This window comes from Crotalus tigris, unplaced genomic scaffold, assembly GCF_016545835.1.
Source record: "Crotalus tigris isolate CLP2741 ecotype Arizona unplaced genomic scaffold, ASM1654583v1 scf7180000017841.2860490, whole genome shotgun sequence".
In the NCBI taxonomy this organism is placed as follows: Eukaryota; Metazoa; Chordata; class Lepidosauria; order Squamata; family Viperidae; genus Crotalus; species Crotalus tigris.
The window spans coordinates 1,840,652-1,857,320 of NW_024096667.1; positions in this window are offsets into that span (position 1 = coordinate 1,840,652).

The following is a 16,669-nucleotide window of genomic DNA, read 5'->3' on the forward strand; positions in this document are numbered from 1 at the left end:
AAGCTGATCATTCCCTGGGCAGCATCTCTTCTGTACCTCCTCAAGGCCACGTCCACTTACTATTGCAGTTAGTATCATTACAACAGCATCTGTTTAACAAACCAACTATGCAACTTTTTCATTTAATTCTCTGATGTGAGGATGAGAAAAGGAGGTCATCTGAGTCCAGATTAGCAAGAATATTTGTTCTATCAAACTTGCTTTGGCATAGATATCTTCTCTTCCCTCCTTAACATTTCATAATAATGTTGTAAGAATTATAGTCCTTTTTTCTTGTACTGTGTGTAGAAAAATGTTGTTTGATTGCTTCCTTTTCACAAGGAGTTGTAAGTGTGTCCTCCATTGTCCTTCTGCCATAACAAGGACAACAAGTTGTTTTCTCCTTTACCTAAGTGAGAAAATGGTATTTTGTAGCGCTACTGTAAATGGAAATGTAATATTTCTGTTTGCAGTTCCAATTTCACAGCTGAATGGGATTTGCAGTGAGAGAATTCTAATAAAATGAAGAAACATTTAATGCAGTGACTGGCAGGTAGAAGAAGGGTATGCGGCAGTTCCATTTTTCTGATTATGTTAACAAAATATGGCATGTGCTCTTATAACATACTGACAAGAATTTGATTTACCATTTAAATCTGATGACTGAAACACTGATTAGATAACTTTTTCCCCACAAGCTCCATTTACTATTTGAATTGCTTAATATAGAAATAGATATTTTTGTTTCTAGAAATTAGCATTCCAAATTTTAATTTTAATTTACTTCTACATAATACTTCAGAAACTCTGGCTAGGCACATCAGTACTTTGATACTTGATTAAACAAGTTAGGAACCACTGAATTTTTCAACTCCATATTAAGATACAGAGTTTGTTTGTTTTTTAAAAAAATACTTCAGAGATACTTCAGATGCAAAGTTGGACATGATTTATACAAAGTTAAATACTTCCAATCTCTATAGTCTGAGTCCTTAATGTGATGCCTTTATGCCTTGAATTTTCAACTCTTCCCAATTGGATACCCATCAGGTTTACCTAACATTATTATTTGGATTTAAAAAAATAATGGGAAACTAGCATGATACAAAGCAATGTACTAACTTCAAATCTAATCTTTATTTTCAAAAATGCTTTTGTGCCCAACCCTTTACCTCAGATACATTCTTAGAAAATAAAATTTACAGAAGGCCACAATTTGATGCTTTATTTAAAAAGTGTGCTAATCTAACAAAAAATACAGAGGGAAGGTGAAATGATTAAGGCCAAAATAGATTGGGGGGAGGGGAGTCACTTCTCTTTTTGCCTGCTAGTAAATAAACATTTTGTGGTTGGCCAACCCCCAGCATTTTGTGAGAATGATACATACTAAGTGAAAGGAAGATGGGTGATGGGCAGTATGAACTACCAGTCTGCTGCCAAAAAGGAATGAGTGGGGCCTGCTTTAAAGACCCATAAATCTTCTGGGAAAAGACAGTTTAAACCTCACAATAACAGAATAATGGAGTTGGAAGGGATCTCGGAGGTTTTCTAATCCAACCCCCTGCTAAAGCAGGAAACTCTATACCATTTCAGACAAAGAGAGGGAATGAAGGTAGCATCACCCCACTGCAGCAGCACAGCAGGCCGGAAAACGGCATCTGTGCTCCTACAGTCTTCCTACCTAGAAGTTCAACTGTCCCACTACATTCCCTTAAAAATTACTTAAAATTATTTAAGTATTATTATTATTATACAAGGACAACTTTAGGATGAGCTCAAGAGTCATATTCAGGTAGTTATGGGAGCACAAATTATGGCATCGCCCACAAATAAATTTATTTATTTATTTATTTTTACCATAACTGCAGAAAATACTTCCTTTGTGGATTAGATGGTTTATCCTTCTGAAGGTGTGAGTTCCTGATAAAGTCCCACCAACTCTCTTTTTTAATTAACAAAATACAGGTAGACCTTGACTTACAACAGTTCACTTAGCGACTGTTTGAAGTTACAACAGCACCAAAAAAAGGGATTTATGACCGTTTTCCACACTTACAACCATTGAAGCATCTCCGTGGTGATGTAATCAAAATTCAGACACTTGGCAACTGGTTCATATTTATGAGGGTTGCAGTGTCCCGGAGTCATGTGATCCTCTTTTGTGACCTTCTGACTAGGAAAGTCCATGAGGAAACCAGATTCATTTAAGAAACATGTTACTAACTTAACAACTGCGGTGATTCACTTAACAATTTTGTCAAGAAAGATCATAAAATGGGGCCAAACTCACTTAACAACTGTCTCATTCAGCAACAGAAATGTTGGGCTCAATTGTGATTGTAAATCAAGGACTATCACTTTCTCGAAAAGCCAGTTTCAGTGCCTGAAACATGAATCTCTCTTGTCCCTTAATCTATTGTCACTCAAAAGTCTCAGTCAGGGTTGCCAGACAAATCTAGCAATGAGTGGAAACTGTGATTGGATTCCACCACTCCTTCATCAAAATTGATAGCGTACATCTAGCATAGCATATTTGATCAGTAAAGCAGATTTCCCATTCTAAAATGGGGTTGTAAAACATAACTCTGGTTATTAACTGAAGTAAGGTACTAATGACAGCTGTTAGTGAACAGATAATGGACTGACTTCCAGGCTTCTACAGTCAAAACCAAAAGGGAGAAAGGTTAGCTTTGAATCTCTCTTCCTTTTTTTCCACCACTCCAAAATGAAATCAGAGCTCATACATAATTTCAAACAGCTCACTGAAAATGATTTAGACTGAACTCTGCTGACTCCCAAAAACCACTGAGTAATCCCAGGCATGGATAAGATGTTCTATGATTTATTTCACTTTATTTTTGGCTGGGTGACCCTGCTTCAATTTCACAGGCAAAGGGTCAAAATGTATTTCTAATAACAATGTTTGCTGGTCTCACCTGGAGCACTGGAGGGAGAGCGAGGTATAATGATAAAGCTGCTGGATCTTTTGCTAAATTTGCCAGGCTAAAAGGCTCCTTTGTTAGCTGCCAGTTCTAATTTATGTTACATTTAAGGGTTGGAAGAGTTCTCCCCTGTTTTGACATTGCATGTGACGTTAGGACATCTTCTACCACATGGCATTTTAAACAGATATGGGGAACAGGGGATAAATTTTACTAATCAACTATGGCGACATGGAGAAGGCCAATGTTGTTATGTTCTTGGGATCCAGTGACCTCTAAGATAGTGGCTGTGTATTTGGGAATTGCTTAGAATCTGTCTAAAGCTGGGTTGAACCAATTTTTTAAAAGTTAGATTAGCCCTCTAATGGGGATATGTATTGTTGTGGAACCGGACACAGTGTCCTTTTGCGAACTTTGGCTCTTATTGCTATCAATAAACAGCATGCCAGTAGATTAAAGTACTTACAGTATAAATTAGGAATGCTGATCAAGAAATGTGTTAAACAAGAAATACATTCAGGTAACAAATGTTTCTACATATACTTTGTGTTCTGCGGGAATAGTGATTAAAGAGTGATACCAGGTAATTGAAGAAAGAAGGGTGAACTTTGAGTTGCAAGAAGGGGGAAAATGAGTTACATACTTTCTGAAATTCCTTTTCCTTTGCACAAACTGAAATAACAACTTCAACTTTCTTAATCTGAAACATTTATGACCTTATCAATTGTATGTCACCAAGAAGCTTATAAATTCCCTAGTGCATGAACATGAAGCTTAGGTGTCACTTTTTAGTATATGTATGTAGCTTTTGTCGGCTGGCATCTTGTAAAACCAAGGAGACTCTTTCGTTTATTATTATTATTTTTTAATTATTCCAAAAATAACCATAGATCAAAAACCAAAATTCCAAAGTATATTGTTTTGAGCTTATGCAAAGTTCATCCTGACAGTTGGCTCCAAAAGATCAAACCTCCATATGGCATCTCAAAAGGTCAAAACCAGCATTAAATTGTGCATTAAAAATCAGAGTTCTGCAATTTAGAGGCAGTTGGATAAATATTTCTATAACTTAAAAAGAGGCTCAAAAGGAATCATTCCATACTTTTTTCCAATTCTGAATGCAACATTGTTCAAATCAGCACAATGCCAATGCCCCCTGCTGCTTGAGGTTTAGATAAGAAAAAGAGGGGTAAAAGTATTGCATTTCTTTTTATGGTACAAAATGCATTGTAACCCAGAACACTCAATTACAGCCCTTCTCCACTGGCAATTTGCATGAATTTATTCATTTGACTGATCTTTATTGTTTCACTGGTAACACAGAGCATATTAGCCCTAGGCAAAAAAAGGTTATGCTTAATTTGTTTCCATAAAGTATTTGTGACTCACATTAATATCATCAAGTCAATCACTTTACCGATTTTATAGCTCTTTTAAATCGTTAATGAGTACATTTTGAATGAAAACCATGTCATGTTTTTAAAAGTAATCATTCCATTCCCATTTAAATTCCAGACCAGTCTTGGTCAATTTTAGCTGAGCTTACATGTCAATTTTTTTAATAACCAAATTTTAGATATGATTCTTTATAAGCTATGTTGATTTTATACACCTGTGTTTCTATTTGATGTTACATATTATCCCTCTGAACCTCATATATTCCTTTTCTGTAAAGAAGACTACATGTGCAAGGAACTCTTGATAGTTAGGAGAAAGAAGATGATGATACCAGCAATTTGTGGGAAATGCTTACTGTTGTAATGGGCAAAGTATTGTATCCTTCACTGTGATTTGTGCAAAACTTTGAAATTTCAGATGAAAGTAAATCCTTATTTAAATTGCATGGTGGCTGCTATCCTATAGAAATAACCCCAGCCAAACACTTTGTAACATTTGAATAAGGATGCTTCAGAACTGGCATAAAATATACTTGAATTTAGAAGCATATTTCATTCCTCGGACAAGAAGCAATGGATGGAAACTAATCAAGGAGAGAAGCAACTTAGAACTAAGGAGAAATTTCTTTTTTTATTTGTATTAATAATACAAAATTAAAAACACAATGGACATAGATATGACGTCACTGGTTCCATACATCTTCCAACATTTTACAATAGTATTAGTACTCATATAGACATACAGTTCTTGAACTTTGCTCACTATTTATAATATACTATTAACACTTTTTCCCTTATTTCTATATATCTATTTATCTTTTAAATATACATTTGTCTATAATCTATATTTTATTCTAGCACTATACATTTATCTTGGCTACCCACTTATTGTCTATCCAATCATAAAATTGTTGCCAGATTTTATAGTACTTGGTTTCACTTTTATCCTTGAGTTCCCATGTAAGTATATCCATTTCAGTGCAATTGAAAATTTTCAGTAATATTTCCTCTTCAGTTGGAGTATCTTTCTCTTTCCATTTTTGAGCGAAGGCTATTCGTGCCGCTGTTACTATATGCAGTAGTAAATAATTTGTGTCTTTCTTATATTTTCTTTCTATAATTCCCAATAAGAAAAATTCCGGTTTGGCTTCTATATCTATTTGCAGAATTTCTTCCAACCACTTCTTTAATAAGTTCCAAAATTTTTGTATCTTTGGGCATTGCCACCACATGTGGTAGTAATTCCCAACGGTCTCTTCACACTTCCAGCATATCGAGGATTTCCTCTTGTTCATTCGTGCTAATCTTATGGGAGGGAGGTGCCACCTATAAAACATCTTATAGAGGTTTTCCTTATAGGAGGTTACTAGAGTAATTTTTAGATTTTTTTTCCCATAAACTTGCCAAATATTCAAATCAATATTGTGCCCAAAATATTTACACCAATTTATCATCGTTTCTTTCACCTGTTCCTCAATCATATCTTGTTCTAATAAATATCGATATAATTTACTTATAGTCTTGCCTTCCCTGCTAAATAAGATTTTATCTAATTCTGAAGAGTCTTGCTTTATGCCCCGCTCCTTTTTGTCTTTATTAAATTTGGATTGAATTTGAAGATACGCCCACCATTCCAGATCAATTCCTTCTTCCTTTAAGGTATTTCTCGCTTTTAATTCTCCTTTCTCATTCAAAATATCTTTATAGGTGACATCACCTCTACGTTTTATTAAATTTGGATGTGTATACATTTCTAATGTAGACACCCAGTTGGGGATTTTCCTATAATTATTTCTTTTTATTTTTTTCCAAATATCCAATAATGCTCTCCTAATATAATGCTTCTGAAAGTATTGCTGGACTAAATGTCTTTCTTCCCACAAAGTATGCCACCCTGTCTGTAGGTCATGACCTTCTAGTGCTAATAATCTTGTATTTTTGAGATGCATCCACTCGCTTAGCCAGACCAATGCCGTTTCCTGGTAATACTTTGTCCAGTCTGGTAGGCCAAATCCTAACTAAGGAGAAATTTCCTGTGAGAACAATTAATCAGTGGAATGACTTGTCTCCAGAAGTTGTGGGTGCTCCAACAGCCAAGAAGAGGTTGGACAACCATTTGACTGAAATCACATAGAGTTTCCTGCCTGAACAGGAGATTGGACTAGAAGACCTCCAAGGTCCTTCCAACTCTATTATTCTGTTACTGTCTTAACATATTCAATGTTAAGCTTTCTGGTTACTTCCACCTAAATATCTCCTCAAGGCAAGGAAATGCACTGCAGCCTAAGCTGCTTGTCTCTCCTGCTTCTCCCAACTGTTTTTAAAACCCGGTTCAGAAATTCCAGTGCAGATTGCAGTGGTTTGGCAATAGGATGAGGCTGTATTTAGTGCAGTCTAGATTATACCTACTGCAGGGCATGGCTGGTCATTCCTCTGCTTCTTGTCCTTCCCATGTATGCAGGGAAGGCATATATGTATGTTGCTGGCTCCTGTGTAGACTGGTCTCCCAGCCCCTGCCTTTTCCTCCTCACTAGTTCCCATGACTTTCCCTTGTTTTATCAGACATTTGCATACATGGAAGCCTTCAACACCTTTCCCACATTATCTCTTTTGATATTAAGTTTTTTTTCTTCTTTCCCCTCCTGATGATACTGCCATTACTTTGATTCTACAATAATCAAAGCAATAGTGGAACAGCTTGTTTTTTTTTCAGTCCTACAGTTAGATCCATGGAAACTTTATAGCAAGGAAGATCTCACAGTTCAGATGCATGGAAACAGTAGGAACATTCTTCCCACAGGGAGATGTGAGGGTTGAATGGAGCATGAGCTTCTAGGGGACAGGATAGTTCATTGACTCAACAGGCCATCGGTGGAACAAAAGCAAGATTATGCAAAATCAGCCACTGCCAACCAGCAGAGAACAGGATGAAATGGCTGCCCCAGGCAGCAACGAGCCATTGGGAGAGATGGAGCATGTCCAGCAATGCAGCCAATCAGAGCTGAGGCTGCTATTACAATAAAACAAAGCATGGGGAGGCATACGCTCTGGAGGGTTTAAGATGGCTCAGATCAGGGGGGGAAAACAATTTTGAACTGAAGCTAACATAAATGTGAGATGCATTTATGGTGTGGGGGCTGGATGTAGGAGGAAGATCATACATTGAGTATATTGGTATATTTGTCATTCCTGGGCTCATCAAGTGTAAATGGTTCTTAATGGCTCTTAGTGGTGATGAACCAAGCAAAAAGTACAAATTAATAACTGTGTATCTGTAATTTATGTGTTTATTTGTTTATTTAGCTTATATAACCGTCTGTCTCAGATATGTGACTCTAGGCAGTTTACAATAAAATAGATAAAACTGATAAAATATATAGTATAGAAATAAAAACACATAGGAGCAAGTAATTATATGGCCAAGATCATCTTTAATTTTTATTTTCACTGCACAGAATCTCCTATTGATCTCTTTTTCTATTTAATCTGCCCAAACTGATTGACCCTATACTTAAAGTTTAGAGTTTGGCTCTTTATCGCCTTCTTTGAGTATGGATTTAGCATGGATGAAGTTTCTTCTTTTAGAGTAAAAATTTCACTCCTTACCACTAGAATTTTTTTAAAAAAAAAACTTTTTTTTATTGCAATGGTATAAAGAGCTGGCAAGTAGAATTGGCTCTTCATAACTCCTCTTTAGTTAAAGAGAAGACTTGAGATCACCCACAAATGCTCAATACAATCGCTCCTTTCAAGGAGACCTCAAGAAAAGCATTTTTCCAAAAGTTTAGAGCTTTTTGGGACAAGAGAACAGCCATTTTGTTGAAACCACAGTCCATGCCTTCAAAAAAGAGCACTAGGTTTGCATGCTTCCTTTTCTAATCACTTCTGGATATTGTTTGTTAATTGCTTTTCAGTTGTTAGAATTAACCTTTGGATTCATAGGTTTTACAGCACCAAGTGAGTTTCCTTCCATCCTTAGCAACATCAGTTTTAAATACAAGTTTAAGGACTTGTTTTTTTTAAAAAAAGAAAATGGAATAAATAGCAAAAAGGATGTTTAGAACTTTGAATTTGGAAAGTTAGCAAAGGCAGAGGATCTCAGGGTTTGGGATTGGGCAATAAATTCAATTAGTGATGTGCATGGGAAGAGATGGGAGGCAAGGGGCAAGCTGTTGCCAGGGGAAACACTCCCATTATTCTTCTCTGAGATTGTTCTTATAATGGTACATGGTAATGACCTTGAGAGAAAGGGCAAAGAGACACAGTCAAGGGAACAGTCAAAGAAAAGGCAACTGAGTCTACAAACAGGAATGTAGACAGAGCAAGAGCCTCAGAAGAGATCTTCCCTAGTTTTGTGGGCTGTAAAGGTGATAGGGGAAGAGATGTACTTTCAGACTTGCAAAATTCTATTAATGTAGCATAACAAGAAAGTAGAATTACACATCTGGTGATGTTTCCTGTCTGCTGCAGCTCATAAGACTGACATTTGTCTTTCAGAACACAAGACAGTAATTGATATACTTCTCACCAATCCTGACTTGTAAACCTTCCCTAATTTAGCTCAGTTTCAACCAGCATTTTAAATAGTAACAGCAGAAGCTTAATGTATTCTGCAATTACAGCTTGCTATAGGATACTACAATCTTTCATGCAAATTCCTGTACTATGCACAATTGAATTCAAATTATTCTTCAACACAACAGCAAACCTAATTTCATATATTAAAATCTAACTGGCACAATAGACATGGCCATAGTTATTTTAAAAAACAGTTCTTTTAAAAAAAAGTCTGTGTATGTTGAATTGCATAGAAAAATCCTCCAAATGAGTTATAAATACACATTTTCTAGCACAGTAAAGGTGCATAGAATTGGTGGTATACAATACCCCCGAATTTTCACAGATAAATGCTTGCCATGAAGTACACTTGCTTATTAATTTGAACTGAATCAGATGAATTTAATTCAGTGTAAATACCTTCATATATATTAACACCTTTATTTACATTACATTTCATGGACATCATAATTTTTTTGCTCATACACAGAGAGGCTTTGGACTTATTTACTTACTTTAAATGGTTCTTTAGCTCCACTGTCTGGTAAGTGGCTTGAATTCAAAATGTAAAAAGTTAATTTACTAATTTTCAAATTAAATAGATAATACTCTTATAAAAATGTGTTACCTGCAGATTCTAGGGGTCCTGATAGAAATATTTTTTTGGGGGGGGGAGCATTATCACTGTTCTTCTTGCAATATACATATAAGCATTCATTGGCAAACTGTTCTTTTGCTCCACATCCTAATTTCCTGACATATCTGAAGATATATACAAGCAGTCCAGATTAATCTCATTTGCATTTTTAACTGAATTCAGAAAGACTGGAAAATTTATTGTTTCAAAAAGTGCATATTCATATTCTTATGTTTGCTAGCTAAAATCCAAAACTAAAAGATAAACTTTTCCCTCTTTTAATTAATTAATTAATTAATTAATTATAAAATAATTAATTAATGAAGGTGCTATTTTATTTACACTCGCTTACGTGCATTGGTAGATCACATCACCCTTCATTTATCTAATTCCCATTGAAGCGGTAGTCTCTGTTGTTGGGGGGGGGGCTAGCTTAAAATCATAGATCATAAAACAATTAATTACTCCAATAAATTAATACATGCCTTTATGTGCCCACTTCACAAAATCTCACCCATCACTGTGGTACCTCTGGGCTTAGAACATATCACATGATCTAGCTGCTGTTTAAGCATGAGGGTGGATAATTGGGAAAAAAATCATAAATCTCACTAGCAGACATAAATGAACAGGGAAGTTTGAGGGTTATTTTTGTTGACATCTCTCTGAATGACTTAAAACATTCCACCCACATTTTGATAAAGGAGACAGGGTGGCTCATTATTTTTTTCCTATGTCTTATGTTTTATTCCTTGTCTGATTTGAAGCTTGCCTGGAAGTACATTTGACACATTTTATACAATCCTGAACTCTGTTTTCCTTTTAATGTGTTTACTTTAAGCATTTCAATGAGACCAATAAGGAGAAAAAATGTTTCAAAAGGCAGACAATGCTCATGAAAAAAAAATCTTTTCCCCCTCACTAGTGGGAACTTGAACTTAGATGTGTTTTTTTTTTAATATGAAAATATGTAGGGTGGAAATGTCAAACCCTCAAATGGGAAGCTTCTTACTAAAATGTGATTTTGCTACTAAATTGCCTATAATCCCAAAAAGCTGAATTTTGTGAGAATAATGCAAGATTTACCAGTCAGTTGCAAAAAGAAAAGTCTCTTTGAGCAATGTTCTTACTTGATGTATACTTTTTATGTGAAAGGGGTTTTTCTGCCCTCCTACTGTGGCTTGGTAAAAGGCACCTCTGGGAGACTATGTGATAAATAAATGTTCTTGAGCGTATTTAATAAATACTTAAAGAAAAGCTCGCACACTGCATTGAAGGATGAAATGGAAATGGACGTAATGTGCATTTTGGAACTTCTATTGAGGATGTCAAAACCTTAGAATCCTTTTTACAAAAGTTAAAAGTAATTGTAATCTCAAATAGAAGAACACATCACAACCATAATCTTTTAACTAAACTCTAGTCCTGTAGAGACCTGTATTCTCTCTCACATCCAATCATTCTCTCTCTCATGGTTAATCTAAAGGCTTAAACATAAACATGATGCCATAAAGCCATAACTGGATCTACTGTTCTATTTTTTTCTTTTTTAAAAGGGGTAACAAATATATTTGGGCCTGGACTGTAACATGTGGATATGATACTTAAGCAACTTTTCTTTGGAACCAACTTCTGTACAAAGTGTAATTTTCATTGGGCACCTTTGAATTATTGGGTTCGGTTCATCATTTTTAAAGTTTGAAATAACTTACACTTTTTGAAAGGACCTACCTAAATATTAAAATCTTCAGAAAAGATCTTTTCCAAGTACTATAATTAGGAAAAATGCATTATCTATTTACAAAATAGAAATCTTCTTTGTAGTTGACACCCCACATGAGCAGTTCTCTCACAAGAGAAAGAGAGGATAGACACTAAGTTTGCTTTCTGTACAATGCCAAATCAAAACATTCCTTTTTGGTTAGACATTTTGAAGCTAAATATTAATAGATGCAGATCTTTTTTTACCATATAACCTGATTTCTCTAATTCATTCTTGCTCTTTAAAAAAAATCCACGCATTCCTTATGCAGAATATATTCATACAGCTGTAATGCAAAAGTTTCAATGCCAATTCAAGATAAAAAAATTTCCTACAGTGAAAGAGCAAAAGATTTGAGATTGCCATCCTTATCTGACAGTACATTCCACAAAAGGAATTGAGCTTATTTCTGAAAAGACACCAGCAGTGGCTCACCATAATCCACAGTAACTTCTAGTTAGCAATATCTTCTGCTGATTATATAGGTTGAGGAGTTCTGGAAGGAAGCATTACAGAGGAGGTAGCCACTAGGCTGCCATAATCTAGAGGGCGTTTATGGACAGTTTCCTACAATATCTCATGTTAAGAACTAATAATTATCTTAGAACTAAGACTACTAAGTAATCATCTGGGATACCCGTGACTCTAAAATGGGGCACAAATCTGATATTTTCTCTGAGATGTCCTCAGAGCAAGCAGTCTGAACCAGTGGGACTCTGGAATGACTATTAGCTCCAAGACCTCCTCTCTCTTCCTTGCAACTAACCTACTACCAGAAAGTCTGCTCAGCCTGCTACTTTAGCTTGAGAATTCCTTAAAATGAGGCCTTAGGTTCTTCTGTGTAACTGCTCCTCATGATGCATTGCTCTGGAAAATCTGCAGTATTGACATAAACAAGAGCCAGTACAACTCTCAAAGGAATTACCTGTTTTGAGATTTACCTCAGAATGAGACACTGAATAAGTAGTGCTCCATTCTGAAGATCTAGAGGGCCTGACCTCAATCTATCATGAGGGGCTTAGCTGAATAGCTGCATCTGCTTTAGTATCTCCATTTCACACTGCCTTGCCCCCTATAGTTGCAGCAGCTTCATGGATTAAACATGGTTATGCATCTATATTCCTATTGTTTATCTGACAGAGGCTGTTGATTATTGTGATCTATGCCTTTGAAAAAGCAATACCATAGCTGGAAGAAGTTTTTAAATCCCAATGTATTTCACAAATGATTTAATTTGCGGCTTGCCCAATTGGGTGCCCTTGGCAAAAGGTGGCTTTCTGGAGCTTTCTTCTTAGTGGTCATGAGGTTAATCAGCATTGGAGCCAAGACCTCAAATCTCATGACTATTAATCATGGTTTCAGGCATGTGGCATTCAAAGTGGTTGTAAATCATAATAACAGCCACCACAAATTGATCTATTGAACTGCAAAGTAGTCTTGTTTCACTGATGAAAAAAAAATGAGGAATGAGCTTGGGTAAGGAAAGTAAACAGGGTAACATAATGTTTATTTTACTTGCTTTTCTTTTGGGAGGTAGATTCTTTCAGTCACTTGCCTCTCATGTGCTCCCAAAGCAGCAAAATATCTAATTATTTTTTCAACAAATCTTCATTTATTTCAAGACCAAAGCCCACTCCCGTCTTTCTCTCTTCCTCCATCCATCCATCCAGATATCCAGCCAGCCAGCTAGCTATCACAATGAAATAGGCATCAAGTAAATTTTACAAACAAAAAAACAAACAAACAAAATTATAATTAATAGTGCTTTTTTTGTTTTAAAAAAAAAGTGCTGAAACTCACACACGTCATACAACCCGCCTTGCCTACCCTACAAGGTTCCATCCAAAAAAGGTGCCAGAACTCCATTCGGGGCATTCTATGAGAAAAAACAAAACCCTGATAATTAATAATATTCAAGGACTATTGCTTGCTAATTCAGTGTATTCATTCAGTGCATTTAGCTATATATTTCTGTTTACAGATTCAGACAAAATATTTGAACTTTAGTGAACCTTTCACAATGTGCTTGCATTCTATACATTTATAGAAATATGAATTATACCACAATCCATTGAATGGATTAATCATAAACTGCTTTTATAGAAGAAGTGGGTAAGGAGGGAATAAGCAAGAAACATAATTACTAGGTTAGCAATCATTCTAAATTTTTCATAATGATTTTATTAAACATCATTAAGCAGATACAACTAATACAAGCTACAAAATTAAAAGTATAAAAACAAAAAATAGGAAGTGCAGAGAAAAAGAAAAAAGAAAAAAAAGAAAATATAGCAAAGAAAAAGAATTATATTAAGAAGTGACTTTCCCCTTCATTGTAAGAAATGTAAACAGTTTTAACAGCTTATCAGCTTCTCTTAAAATAAAACCAAAAAAAAAATCTCTTCATCCCATATCTCCCCTCATATCTATAAACAGATCCTTACAACCTTGACATTAAGACCTTGCAATGATACATGAGATTGACCTTGGGAGATGGGGGGGTAAAGGGTGAAAGGGGTAGATGCTGCCCAGGGAACAATTGGATAAAAGAGGACATAGCAGAATAACCATAGAATAACAGAATAATAGAGTTGGAAGGGACCTTGGAGGTCTTCTAGTTCAACCCCCTGTATAACAGGCAGGAAAAAAAAGTCAGAAAAGAAATTCCCTAACTTCTAAGGCTGTAAAAAAAAAAAGCAGTGGGAGATTTGTACTGTCAGTCTTGCAAAATTGATGTCAACTTTCACGGGTGGATCAGGCAGGGAACATGGCCATATCAGCGAATTCTACTTTATTTAATAAAATACTGTAATGAGTTTGAATCAGCTGACAAAACTCTCCAAAAATTTTCAGTTGGTTGACTGGGGAAAAAAAGTCTAGTTTGGATGCAAGCTAGCTTCAACTTTGAAAAAAACTGTTTGTTGGGTCCATTTCTATCTTGGTAAAGACTTGTAAGCAGCAGACAGCAAAAGCCATTTTAGTAAACGGTTGGCAGTTCTGAGGAACCATCTTATGCCTTGGAACAATGATATATTTGCAGCTCCCAAGGGAACTTTCTAAAAGTGTGTCTAGGGCAACTATTGGCATAGGGTTAGGGTACAGCATCCTTGACAGCTATCCAAGTAGATCTCACTGTATGATACTGTATGAATGAACATGAGAATTCCATAGAGGACCATTTCCTGTATTTGGATAAGTTTTATTCAAAGCATTCCAGATGGTGCTCAGCTTGCACTTAGGAGAGACAGCTGATACTCCAGCTATACCCAGTGCTGGAACACAAAATGTACAACTACATATTGCTGTCCTTGAAGACTATCCAAGTTTTATTCAGCATCTGGCTATTTTTTTTTTCAAGGATATATATATAGGATGCGGGTGAAGATTCATTGTCTGAACTTGTGGGTTGGTTTCTGAACTTTTCATTATCAGGCTAGATAACATCTTCAGTGGAGTTTAGGGTATATCAGTGTCACTGTTCTTCTGTTTAGAAGGGCCCATACACACACACACACAGAGAGAGAGAGAGAGAGAGAGAGAGAGAGAGAGAGAGAGAGAGAGAGAGAGAGAGAGAGAGAGAGAGAGATAGACATACATACACACACATGCATGCATGCATAGCTACTTTTGACATTTTTAAATAAGATAAAAACTAAGACAAATTAATATAAAGAAGGAAGAAAAATAAATGACGTCAAAGAGAGAGGAAAAAAATGTAAGAAAAGAAAAAAGTTGGAAAACAGAAAAGAAAAAAGATACAAAGCAACTTCCGATATTCTTCACAGTAGTTTTAAGTACATATTTTAACCTCTCTCTCTAAAGTTAATCATTTGTTGTTTTTTTCTATAATATATCCTATCTAATCTTCAAAGCATACATCAGAAATACATTTTTTTATTTTTATGCAAAAAAGAATCCCTAAGAGCTTCCAATCACCAATAAATGTAGATGTTTTTACTCTAATCAAAGAAAGGTACATTCATAAAGGTTTAGCATAGCTGTCAAAACATAATTTCTGTGTGCCACTGGGAACTGCCTGTTCCCTTTTCAATACATTCTATAGATTTACAGACGCTTGTTGCTTCCACCTGATAACAAAAATGCCTTTGCTAACATGTAATCTGTAAAGCAGCTTCAAGAAGCTGGCAATTTTAACTTATTATGTTGAAAAGACATTAATGGTACAGAGAAAGGCTTATACTGACCTTTTTTTTTCTTTTTCTTTCAGTTGTATATGGATCACGGGGGCTGCCTGGACAAGTCCCGGCAGTTTTCTTGGCAAGGTTTTCCAGAAGTGTTTTGCCATTGCCTCCTTCCTTGGGCTAAATAAATGACTGGCCCAAGGTCATCCAGCTGGCTTTGTGCCTAAGACAGGAATACAACTAGTATCTCCTGGTTTCTAATAACTACACCAATGAATCATTAATAATAAATAAATTTGTCAGCCAACTCAACTACAACAGACATCCAGAGATTATTTTATATGCTTTTTATTGTGGAAAGCTTTGTACAGTTGGAAATGTGACCAATATGAAGGGACATCATGTTTGGTGGACATACTTTTATGGGCAGATGATTTTATGGGAAAAAATAGATATCAACTATTGCTATTTATTAAATTTATATGTCCCCCCACCTCCCTATCCAAAGTAACTCTGGGTGGCTTACAATACAATAGAAAACATACATTTGAAAACATTAAAGTTTGGTCCCTCAACTCAAGTAATTTGGTCCCATACCATGAAGGCTTTAAAGGTGGTAACCAACATCTTGAATTGGACCTGGAAACAAACTGGCAAACAGTGCAGCTTGTGTAACATCGATGTTACATGGGCCACCCTAGGTTCCTCTACATACAACCATACAAGCAGCTAGGTTCTCTATCAGTTGTAGCTTCCAAATAGTATTTTTCATAGATAGCAATGCAGTAGTCCAATCAAGAGATGACCAGGGTATTATGCTGTATTATGTTATTATATTAATATGTCTGTTTTGGAACTGTTGGTGAGACCGTTAAAAGTCATTTGCGTTGTTTGAAATTGTTCTGCCGGCAGCAAGATCTGTCTGCTGGCACAGTGATGGATTCCGTTGCAAATCAGGGCTGTTTCCGAAGGAGGCAGAGGAGGAGAGGTCCCGGGGCTTATAGAGCAAAGGAACTGGATGAGGCTGTCAGCAGGCCCAGAGGATGGGAGAGAGGCTTTTGGAGGAGTTGGAGGAGGTGGCAGCGTGCTCCAGGGGCGAAAAGAAGTGAGCCTTTTTTAGGAAAAGGTGGAAGAGAGAGGATCAGAAAAAGAAAAGGAGGCAAGATTGTCGTGCAGGAATACAAGCTAATTTGAGGATTAATCCACATGGAGCTCCATTTCCATCTGTTCTGTTTGCCATCATTCACTCCCTA